Source organism: Lepidochelys olivacea (assembly GCF_965140295.1).
Source record: "Lepidochelys olivacea isolate rLepOli2 genome assembly, chromosome: 3".
Classification (NCBI taxonomy): Eukaryota; Metazoa; Chordata; order Testudines; family Cheloniidae; genus Lepidochelys; species Lepidochelys olivacea.
Window position 1 is genome coordinate 149,878,264 of NC_140413.1, and position 12,519 is coordinate 149,890,782.

General features: G+C 48.9%; 1 protein-coding gene across 1 annotated transcript in view; it reads left to right on the forward strand.

Annotated features, from left to right (window-relative positions):
* The window catches only part of TMEM151B (transmembrane protein 151B), a 29,977-nt gene extending 17,899 nt beyond the window's left edge, over positions 1-12,078 (forward strand). The window contains exon 3 of the mRNA XM_084622682.1: positions 9,673-12,078. The gene's annotated coding sequence lies outside the window, so the exon portion shown is untranslated. The remainder of the gene's footprint in view (positions 1-9,672) is intronic.
* Positions 12,079-12,519: the final 441 nt, after the last annotated feature.

Consider the following 12,519-nt stretch of genomic DNA (forward strand, 5'->3'; position numbering starts at 1 on the left):
TGCCCTTATGCCTTGGTAGAGGAGTATCCCCACTGAAATAATGGAGTTAAAATGGGCTGTGACTGGGGTACATGAGAGGGGACTCAGGCTCTCTTGTCCTTCCCCAGCTGTTCCATTTTAAAGCTGCTCATGGCTTAGGTTAGGCTACACTTGCCATCTTTCTGTGGCCAGGTGCCTTAGATCCATACATTTATCACAGGGGTCGGCAAGTCTTTCAGTTCCCCTAGGGACGGGGGAGCCCACAGAGCAAGGGCAGGTTAGAAAGGTTTACTTACCCACATCCTTTATCGCCAGTAGCAAAACTCTGCTGCCAAACACTCTGCCCATGAGCTTTGTCCAGTCCCTGTTCACACCAAGATTTTTTTCCCCTGGATTCAGGTTCATCTTGGTCCTTAGATAGCTCCATTTTCACCCACACCACCCTCAAAGTGTCATTGGGGAGACTGTCCTACCAGCCAGCAAGACTAGGCTTCCTCTAGATGCTGCTGCTGCTCACTTGGCCAGAGGCTCTTTACAGAGTGATGGGAGCCACCCACTGCCCCAGCACCTGGGACTGAACAAACTCACCCCACAACCAAGTTCATGTTTCAAACACAGCGTCCCCAAGTGGCACCATTAGGCTCGCTAATGCTGCTGGGAGAAGTTTGGCCCCTCTGACTGGAATTCTCCACCACCAAAGCCTGAGCCAAGGTTGTCCAAGATTGCTTGAAGCCCCTCCAAGCTCTCACCCCGCCTACCCCTCTGTGGACTGAGGTGTTGCCTCTACAATGTCCCAAGTCCCTGCCAGCCCAAGGGAGAGAAAAGGCAGGTTCAGTAATCAAACCCTGGACTCCCACAGAGCAGCACTTTTACTGGCCCCACTAAGCCACTGCTGATTTGGGGGCACCTTTAATAGTAACTTGACATCTCATAGGCCAGCCCCCGCTTCTCCTTCAGCAACAGGGAGAAAAGCTGCCACCTGGAGTCTGATCTCCCACCATGAACTCCTCACCCATTTCTGATCCCCACTTTGAGAGGAAGGCAATTAACAGCCCTATCTCCCCTTTCCCCTGCAAATCTTAGGGCTAGCCCTGAGCCACCCTTTACCTGATGGTGTTGGCAGCGCACAGGGAGGGCCAGGTGCTAGGATACATGGGGAAAGCTTGTGCCATAGAGGGAGGTTAAGCACTAGGCATCTCAATCTGATGAGGAAAGGGCAGGCGGAGCCTGTGCGTGTCTCTGTGTGACCGCACCCAACAAAGCCTCTAACCAGCTCGGCTCTGCAGCCCAGCTGCCTCCTCCCTGCTCTCCTGCTGTTAGCCCATTAATAAATCCAGCTGTCCACTTGAGTTAAGATTCTCCTCCCCCACCAGATAAGAGATTCTCACTGGGTAGTGGAGGAGTCCCCTGGGCTGGGGGGGAGGAAATGCTGAGATCAGACATGCCAGTGGCCAATTAATCCCTTTGAAATCCAGCAGCTTCTCCAACACGCTACCTTTTTTCTAAGCGCTGCCCTAAGGCAAATGGTAGCATGCAGGGCCAGCTCTCCGGGGTATCTGCCCATCACCCCTGCATCCTTCCTGCGTCCCTTTGCCCTGGCTGAGAGTCTGCTGAGCGGATGATGACGGGAGCAGTGCAGCCGCCAGCCAAGGCACTGGTACACACTAGAAAGTACCATGACGGGAATGGTCACCCAGCCCGGGTTCCGAGGGGGATGGATCAGAGCAGCCCCATCTATATGTGTCTCATCTGACTTTCCTGGACCCCACTGAGAAGGATGGGGGGAGGGAGGAACTCCATCCGCTCTCTGGTTCCCTCCTCCCCCAGTTCTGAGTTGCAGTGGAGCCAGGCATGTGCCTGGCCTGAGAGTGGGAGCAGGGGCTAGGATGAGCCCTTCCAGCCCACACATTTCCCTCCCTGGGGCAGGACAAGCCACGCTCATGTAGGGAGACCTGGCCGCCGACTCTAACAGCATAGTGGATGTGCCACGTCTGGGCATGGGAGCGGAGCACAGCCAAGGGCCTGAGGGGAGCAGGGATGAAGACAGGAGATGGCCTGGGTTGAGGATGAGAAACCTAGAGAGGATGGGCTTGAACCAGGGACTCACAGCTGTTGCCGCCCCCCTCCCCCAGCTTCTGACAGGCCTTTTAGTCCAGCCATGCACCTGGGGCCTCAGCTAAGAGTCCAGTGCACCCCCCCTTACACCCATATTCTTATTCCGGGGGGCTTGGGGGAGAGAACAGCAGCATCCAGAACTGGTGCATGGGTTTATGAAGGAGTGAGGGGGCTAGTACATGTGTGTTAAACATGTATTAAACAGGAGGAACGAGGAACCTACTACGTGTCCAGTCAGGCCCACATGAATGGGGAGATGTTTTAATTCTCCAAGGGGCACAAGTTATTTACACTGTCAGCACAAAGCACCAATAGGGTGATCTAAGTGTGAAAAATCGGGGCAGAGGGTTTGGGGGGGGGTGGTAATAGGAGCCTATATAAGAAAAAAACCCCAAATATTGGGACCGTTGCTATAAAATCGGGACATCTGGTCACCCTAAGCACCAATCCTCCAGTCTGTGTGGCAGTAACCACTAGCATTTCACCCCCTCCCGGTTGGGATGGGACCCAGGGACCCCCATGTGGCTATAGGCTTAGCAGCATTGTCTGAACTGGCCAGGTATCCATTCTCTCTGCAGTCTAGTGTCTGATCTCAGCTATGTCTGTGCCGGTGATGGTGATTCCTTTGGCAGCTCGTTCCATTGCCCGTCTGCTCATCTCATGATAGCATGTTGCCTGATATCTAACTTGAATTCTCCCTGCTGTATCTTAATCCCGTTACTTCTCCTCCATTGACTAATGAGAGTAATTGACCCTGCTTCTCTCTGGAACATCCCTTTCTGTATGAACAGACATGTACTGTCTCTCTTCAGCCTGCTCTTCTCCAGAGCCCAAGTGCCCACTTCTTCCAAGGTCTTATTGTGCAGACCATGTGCTTGCTGGACTGTGCAACCTTTTCCTGTCCAAAGATTCCTTCCTTGTGTCCTAGCCCTGAAGAAACCCAAGCAGGGAGAGGGGAAAGGAGCAAAGCAAGGAGGGGCTATTATCCTGCAAGCTAAGGCTCATCTCAGGGCTGATTTTCCCTCTCCCGACAGCTCAGCAGATCGCTGCAGAGTGATTTTGCTCTCCGTGTTGTAGGTGCCTGGCGCTGTTCTCCCTGTACATGTGGGGAGCAGAGTGGCCCCACCCCTACAGCCCAGATCAGAACATATCCCTTAGTGAAGGTTAGGAGCACGCTGAAGCTAGGTTGCAAAGCGAGGGAGAGGGGAAGGGTAAACTTTTCCCATCCCTATCCCAACCATTGCAGTCTCCCATATACTGGGGTTTGTTCTCAGCACAATGCTGGACACAGCAGGCTTTTACCCATGGAGCACGATGCTTGAACGGGACAGCAGCCAGGCCCCTTCTTTTCCCAGCACGTGGAACAGCTAATGCAGTATTCAAAGAGGATAAGGTTAAATAATACTCTTGAGCTATTTTGCATTTCCTGTTGCTGCCATGCAAGAATCTGTCAAGTAGTGTAGGCCCCAAGGTTTGGCTTTGCTAATTAAAGGGTGTGTGTGTGTGTGAGTGGGGTTCAGTCAACCCTAATCTGAATAGACACATTGCCATCATTTTAGCCATTATCATTTTTGCCTTTGAACCTTCCCCAACAGTCCTGGGTTCCCAAGCGTTTCGCTAGTGCAGTGCAAGGAAGCAAAACTGACCAGCCTCGTATCATTGCCTGCAATGCCAGGCCTCAAACAAACTCCTGATGAGGACAGCAAGTGAATTTTCAGAATGTTCGTTCAGGTTTAACAATGGTAAGGCAGGGAGAGGAAACTTCTCTGTATAGCTAACCACAAGCATTCAAATATGAATCAGCCCCTCCCCCCCCGATGCATAGCCTGGCTTAAAAATGATAGGATTTTAAAAAATAAATACATTTGGGGTTCTTTTCATCTGCCTTTAGGTCTTTGAGCCTTTACAAGTCACATTTTCAAGCTCTTCTCCCCAACCACAAGGACTTAGAACTTCCTTTTTTCTTTAAATGAAAGCTGAGACCCTCACCATATAACGCAAAAAGAAAAGGAGTACTTGTGGCACCTTAGAGACTAACCAATTTATTTGAGCATGAGCTTTCGTGAGCTACAGCTCACTTCATCGGATGCATGCCGTGGAAACTGGTTAGTCTCTAAGGTGCCACAAGTCCTCCTTTTCTTTTCACCATATAACGCGACTCCCAAGAGCTGGAGCTTGACGAAGACCACCAACACACACACACTGCCTTTAAGACGTGATTCTTGACAATCCAGGGCTGTGCTGACGACCAACAAATTTTCACTATGGAAAACGTAGAGGCTACTGTTTGCTTGACTTTTTTAAAAACCTCTCTTTGCACCTACTACTCACAATCCAGAGAAATAGCCCTTTGCTGCCCTTTGTTTCCCAAGTAATTAGTTAACTTTTCATCTTTTGTCCGAGTTCCGATTAGGCTGAAGTAGCAAGTGAGGACAGGGGTGATTTTGCTCAACTCGCTGTCTGGGAAGCAGGCAGGGGGAAGGGCACTGGAATGGATATGCTCAGCGGGCGATACTCTTTAAGAAGAGCAAGATGGCTGACACTGTGCATGTGAGTGGCCTTTACATGCAGGCCCCTGTTCTGCAACTGGCTTTACAGGAGTGGTCCTCTGCACCAACGCAGAGTCCACTAGGGGCCTGCCTGTGGGGATTCAACCGTAGGATTGGGGCCTTAATCTTTAAGAAGACAAAAAGGGTGATAAGCCAAGTAGCACCTGGTTTCAGGGGCAATAACAGTATAAGATCTCCCCTCTGATTTAAGTATTACTCCAATGGTGAAATAACATCCTTGGCCTTTTGTTCCAGCCGTTCAGATTACAACCCTGGTCATTTCTGTTTAATTATCACACAAGTGATATTTTACAGCTGTCAAGTTTAAAACCAGGCAGCAGAGCTGCTACTGTCCTGCAGTATACAGTGAGAAGTGCAGTATGTGTGGTGGAGATCTGAAACATTACTGCACCAGCCAGAATTCATATTACCAAACCATGGGCAGCCATAGCGCTCCATACAGAATGAATGCTTTCTTTTAAATTAAATTAGTCTTTGTTGAAGAAAATAAAATATATGGCTACCTGGCTCCATGCTATCCAATACATGGCCTGTGATTTAAACATCAGGCCAGTTGTATATTCCAACTGAAATGCACATGTTGGCATAGAGTTCGCATAGCCTGGATGCGTGATGTGTTGGGTCCTATACAGTTTGGAACATAGGGTTGTTGTTTTTTCTCCTCCCCCTTGTGGGCACTGCTAACTTCAGTGGATATAATGGGCATTTTGGAAAGAAGGGGAAGGGGCATAGCCAAGGTGCAAGTAGAAATTAATTGGCTGTGGTCATCCTTAGTTGTAACTCTGTTGAAGCCGGTGGAGCTACGCAAGGGTGAACATGGCCCATCTTCTCCAGAGCTTCACTTGCCCTTGAATCCAGCCTGATCAATCCCTTGCAATATTTATTTTATGCCTGGAATTAACATTGGGATTTTGCTGAATAAATCACCTTCCAGAATCTACCTGGTCTTCAATGAGCTTGTGAGATCCAGGTACCCCTGTGGCCAACCTGTTGTCAGGAGGTTCTGCTCTCCTCCCTCCGTCATGGAACCTAGAGTTACACTTTGAAGGGGAACCTTATGCCCAAGGATTTGATCTTGTGAGCTGCATCGAAACAAACAAATTGACCACTGCGACCTAGGGCCAGGAGCCTTCTTCTCCCCAACAGCAACTCTTTCCAGCCAGGACATGGCATTTTCCATAGCCTTCCTGCCTACGAGTTCCAGGGTCTAAACTAAACTTGGAAGAAGCCTCATGTACTTCCCCTTGTTCTCTCCATGCCTGGTCTGTCTTGGGGGCAGTGTCTTTATGAAGTCCAAGGAGATCATCTTCCTGCAATCCAGAGCCAGTCTCTACCAGCAGGTACATCACCCACCTATGCAACACTTTTAAGACCTAAGACTTTTAATGGGGAAAATGAAACTTTATGGGAACACATGTGCCCTTCCAGAAATATTGCCAGTTCTTGGAACTTTGGGGATTTTGTAGCTCACCCACTGTGATTAGACTTTAGTGGACTTTGCAGAGCAAACACACACACACACGAGGATCGCTCACTCTCCATCAGTGCAAGCTACTTCTGCAATCTTAGCTATTCACTGAATGAAAGAAACACAACATAGCTACAATGTGTCAAGATGATTTAGTATTGGTATCAGTCACACGATTCTAGTGTCCATTAGCTGCACTGGCAGCTGACATCTAATGAGTTCTGACTTTGGATGGCAGCCCTTGAAGCAATCAGGGTGAAAAGGATTCAAAACACAGGCCTGAGAATACAAACAAGTCTCCAGAAGCAGGAGCAGATACATGAGATCAGGTGATAACAGATGGATTCTTCCTGTTCAAGTTAGGGAGAGAGTTTTTTTGATCAGATTTTTCTTCTGGGGAGCAGATGGCCCTGAGTGATGACATTGGAGGTGGGGAAGGGGAGGTGGGAGAATGACGTAATAGATTCTGGGCAAGTCTACGCTACAGCGCTACGTCGGCACAGCCGCACTGATGCAGCTGTGCTGCAGTGCACATCCAGTGTAGATGCACTGTGCCAACAGGAGAGCGCTCTCCCATCGGCGTAATTACTGCACCTCAGTGAGAAGCTCCCGCCGACAGCTCCAGTCTCCCGCCGACAGCTCCAGTGTGGACAGCGCAAAACTTGCGTTGCGCCAGGGGGGAGTTTTTTCATCCCCCTGAGCAACATAAGTTAGATCAACTTAACTGGTAGTGTAGACCTGCCCTCTGAGAGAGGCCTGATGAGAGAACATCTTTTATTGGATCAACTTCTGTTGGGGAAAGAGACAAACTTTCAAGAAGAGCTCTGTGGAGCTCAGAAGCTTGTCTTTTTTCACCTCTGTGGAGCTCAAAAGCTTGTCTCTCTCACCAACAGAAGTTGGTCCAATCAAAGATATTACCTCACCCTCCTTGTCTCTCTGATATCCTGGGACCAACACAGCTACAACAGCCCTGCAAACTAATGGATTCTACTGTTCTGTGAAGCTTCACTCAATACACTGTAGAGCTGGTTGGAAAAAAAAAATCCCAATAAAATGTGTTAGAGGAATTTCTCAAAAGTTTTTCCTGTTGGGTTCCCCCCTTCAAAATAGAGCTAGAGAAAAAAAACGTGAACAATTTTTGGTAAAGGGTTTTTTTCCTTTTATGCTTGATAATTGAATTTTTGATGAAAAATTTATTCATACCCCTCACCAATTTGAAAAATTTCAACCACTTCCACTAAATAGTCAGGCCTCAAGGAAAAGAGAACAAAACAGAAGGAGAAAATAGAAAAGGATAAAGTTGTTATATTTTGTTCCATCAAAACAAACTGGCCTGGTGCATACGCACAGCTAGTGGGATGGAGTCCTGCGCCAAAATTTAAGTTGCTCAGAGTAATCCATTATTTCCTGTAGCAGTTCAGTAAATGATAAAATGATGCCTGTTTCATGGGAAAGGAAGCTGATCTCTGGCCTTGTTTGTGTGGAGGTGGTTGTGGAATTTCACGTTTGCTGCAGTGAGTGTATGAGCCATGAAGGGCAGGGATAGAAAGGTGGTGCCAATAAGCATGTGGTGAGAAGTATTTTAGAACATCCTAGTCCCCATGTCTGACTGGAATTGGAGAGCCACTGAATCCTTCCCCCAATCTGATACCAGGCATAACTCCAGCTAATCTCCCCTCCCCTATTCAGCTCCCAACGCATAATCCTACTGACATGACCAAAGCCTGAGTGACCATCCCACCTGCTCCCTTGATCCCCTGGATCAAGATGGAATGCTGGGATTTGGAGTGGCCTCAGTCTGCACTATGTTTCGGCAGCCACCTGCCATGTTGTCAACTTCCATTGGCCACATTTCCCCCCCGAGGGCTGCACAAACCTTGGATTAATCTGTCATCTCTGGGGACAGCCACAAACCCACTTCTGTGCTCGGTGACGTGACTTGGACCCATGAGGGAACTCCTTTATTCTCTAAATCACTGCAGCACAGCCATCATTCCTTCAGTCACACTGGTTGCTACACTCACAAAAAAACCTTCCCTGCTGCTTCCTTCACTCCTTGAACGCATATAGGCAGCTATGTCAGAGCCTTCCAGAGATTCAAGAAGAAACGGTCCCGAAAGATCATGACACCAGAGCGTAAAAGCCCTGCCATATTGATTTTCCTGACCTCCAGGACTCAACAGCTGAGAGATAGATACCTGCTTTCCCCGAGCAGAGGGGCCCGCTAAACGAGGCAGAGGAACTCCAAACACGTCGCTATAGGCACGAGGGACCGAAAGGCACGATCACCATCACAAATATTGTACGCAGATGCGTTATCTACAGGGCCCTTTGTGAACACAGGACCCAGTCCTGCTGCTGCTGAGGTTGAAGGAAGCTTTGCCATTGCCTTCAGAATGTGCAGTGTCCAACTCACAGAGGAAGCTCTCTGCCCTGAGGTGCTTCCAGGCTGGACAGAGTCAGATAAAAACTGACTAGGCAGGCCACAACACAGTGAGAACTCAGCATAGATTTTTTTAAGTGGGAGTGGTGAGCATGCTATAATCCAGTTGCTTGTCATCTGTGGGCTTTGGGGAAGTGGTGGCTTTTCAGGGGGTGGGGGTTGGCTGGAGAGGGGGAAGGAGCCTGGGGCACTAGGCTAGGGAGGCTGTTACAGGACAGAAGATGGCATGGGAGAAAACAGCGGAAGGCGGACTCAAAGGCAGCGTCAAGGTAGAGCAAAAGGTGTGTGATGGACATTCTGAAAGGAGAAGTCTCCTTGGCTAAGGAGACAGCTGTGTGAGTAACGCCTGGTGTAACTGCAAGGCCTGAGACGCCTTAATTTATCAGAGCAATACCATTGCCTCCCAGGCTGGTGCTCTCAGCCCACTCTCCAAGGAACAGATGAGCATTAACCACAAGGGATAACGTTGCCAGAGGCCCAGATGTATAATTGTCACTGGCTAACAACTAAATTGCCTTTCGCCTCTAGAGAAGCTAATCCATCCAGGTCAGAGGGGATGGTGTTGGTAGGGATCTGGCAGCACTTGCTTTCTGAGGCCTGGCTAGTGGGAATAAAGCTCTTCATTCGTTAGTTATGCTCTCAGCCTAATTTAACTATTTGCAGGCAGTGTCTCTACACTACCTCACACCTCCCTGGCTCCCTAAAACCCTCCCCACATAGGACACAAGCGAAATGAGTTCAGAGGGTTTCGTTCTTACTCCATGTGGACAAAAGTGCCGCTCTGCAGCGAGCCAAGAGTAGAAGCAGAAGTACTGCAGGTCAAGAGCGACATATACCAGCAGAGCTGTGTGGGCCCCAGGACTGAACGAGAGTGTGAGAGAGTGGGGGTTGCAGGTGCAGACTGAGGACAATTAGCAGAGCTGGGTGGAGAGCCCAGGAATGGAGTAGAAAGGGGAGCGACCTGGCTGAGGCGGATTAGCAGGGTTAAGTGGGAGGAATCTTGCCAACACTATGCATGGTTCAGACCAGCACTCTGTGTCCCTCATTTTATGAGCATCACATTCATTCACTAATTTGTTTTTAAAAACCCCAAACAGGGTTTCAGGCTATTCTGCGACTGGGCATGCAAGGCTCTGCCCAGTCCCTCAGACCTTTTCAGCTGCCATGGAAATGACTGGCCGTACTCTGCTGTCTCAGGGTGACTCACAAACCCACCAGGACTCATCTTCCTCCACTGCCTCCAAATTGCCATTCTCCAGCCGCTCTGGCTAGCTGAGCGCACAAAAGGTAGACTAAGTGGCAGTAGAAATACTTTCCCACCCTGGCAGCAAATAGAGAAAGCTCAGTGTGGGCAGTGCCAACCTAATGCAGGCCAAACGAAGGGGCTGAATGAAGTAAGGAGCTCTGTGCATACCCACCCTCCCCCATTTCCCAGCTAGTGCTGGAAATTAACTAGCCCATTTCATGAGACATTGTTGCTCCGACACCAAGAAATGACACCGCTGTGGCTCATAGCAGAAGCTGTGAGATTTGGGCAGCCAGCCACAGACATACGTCCCTTCCACCGTATGCATTCAGATCAGAAGAGCAGAAGCCCAGCTTGCCATCTGCTGCTTTAAGGAACCAGCTTTTCGCCCCATCCAGCTCAGGCGGGGGCGCTTACTTGCACACTTAAAGCAAAAGCTCTAGTGTCGTTCCCAAGAGTTCAAACCTCTCGAAGCCACTGTTTATACGCCCCTCCCTCCGCGCACGCACAAAGAAATGCTGTCTCATTTGATTGGCTTGCCCTGATTTTGCCCCTTCATGCTGCTGGATAGGGCAGAAACAGCATTTGGGGATCCTCAACATACAGCCAAGTGGAGCAGAAACTGCTCTCAGACTTCGGAGCTGAAGGTCATTCCTCCCTAGCTTTGCAATGAGGTCTCACAGTTGACCTACACCTTCAGTGTCCTATGGGACTGTTGGCCTTCCATAGCACTAGGTGAACTATTGCTAGTGAATTATTCATTCAATTCATTTGCCCTTATTTCTGTTGCCGATGGTCCCTGGCCAGACTTGGATTTTTACTAAATGGTTTGTTATTTGAAATTGTTCAAAGATGTGTCAACTAACACGTTATTCACTTCTGTGGGTCCATGCTTGGCAGGGGGAGGAGGGGGCGGTCACCCAAGTCACATGGTTTCATTTGGGTGCCAGAGGAGGGAAGTCCAAGAGATTTCAAGATGGCTGCCTGAACAGACATTCCAGTGAGTCTTGGCACAGGTTAGGCATTTGTAAGATAGCTGCTATAGTTCAGCTACTTGCAGACTTTCCTCTGTTTACAGGAAGAAGGTGTGAATGCCCTGGAAGGCAATTTAATACAATTTTTATTGTAACAAATATTCACAACCCTTTTTTTTTAAAACTATGTTTGCCCAGTTCTAACCACCTCTCAGGGCAGATGCTGCCAAACAAACCTACCATTCTTTGTGTATTTGGTGGAGTGTGGTTTACGGTACATTTTGGGAACACAACCACTTCCAACCTTGAACTGGTTTTCAATGAATCACCCTGCTCTCCACGAAGTGGGCTGCCCTTGTAATTTACACAGAGTTGTTCTTGGGACAAATCTAACCCTTTTGTAACTGGTCCATCCACATCATTGGGAGTGACGCCTGCCCGTGTGGCTGAACATGGTCCTTGGGCTTTTGCAAGGTTACTAAACAAAATCTCATCTACTTCAGCTGTGTCATAGAATCTCAGGGTTGGAAGGAACCTCAGGAGGTCATTTAGTCCAACCCCCTGCTCAAAGCCAATCCCCAATTTTTGCCCCAGATCCCTAAATGGCCCCCTCAAGGATTGAGCTCACAACCCTGGGTTTAGCAGGGCAGTGCTCAAACCACTGAGCTATCCCTCCCCCACTTCTTTAAGAAAATATTTTGTAAACTTAAGAACACCGACCTCAACAAAAAATGCTTAGTGGTGGGTAATGAGTAGCTGACGTTCTGGAGAGGTCTTGACAAAATCTTTTATAGCTGCTGTGGCTGGCTTTTCTTTTGTTGGTGATAGCCCCTGCAGAACACCAGAGTGTAGCTTGGAAGGGAGTAAATAGCGTAGGTTGATTTGCAAGGGCTTTAGGGTAGTGCTGTTGACACACCTCTAAGGTGGCCATTGCTGCCAGTGATAACCTCACACCGTATCCTTTCTGATCTATAAGGCCAGAGCATCAAGCAGCTAAGGGTCCCATTGGCCTGGGGTCCACAGACAGCAGAGCCACGGGCGTTTGTATCTGCTGTGTGGAGTGAAGCACCGGTGGGGATCTGTCTAACAAACTCTTTAGTGAGCATTGGGAACAGTTTTTACTTTTAAATATGTCAATATGATCTAGCTCTCTCTATCTGTCTGTCTCTCTTTCTCTCTCTGTACAAACAGTATATCACAATGTTGCCTTTTCTGTTGGAAATATCAAAGTACAAAGATTGTAAACCAAATCGGTGTAATAAAAGTTCCAGATGATTCACTGACTCCGGCCTCAGCTGTGGGTTTGTTCGTGTCAGAGACTCTGTAATGTTATTCACTGGTAGTGAACATAGGACAAGTAGGATGAGACCAGACCCCCCTGTACACAGAGGCAAAAGGACATTACCCTGTGAGGCCTGCCATGGTTCAGCATTCTTGCAGGAGGGATCAAAGGACCTGGGGAGTCAATCAAGTGGCCCCTTTCCCATCACCCTCCTCAGGTGGCCAATAGACTGGGCCCAACAAGTATTTTCCCCTCCAGGGAAGAAGTGTGTGAGTGAGGAGACAGAGCCCTGGCTTCCTCTTACTCTTATGCCACTACTCCTTTGCTTCCCTTCCTTCCCGTTGTGATAGGTGGGGAGCCCTCCCTCTGAATGCAGGGGAAGCAGTTTTGTTTTCAGCAAGACAACTTGGCTTTCCCCTGAGCAGGGTACACAGAGCTGCAT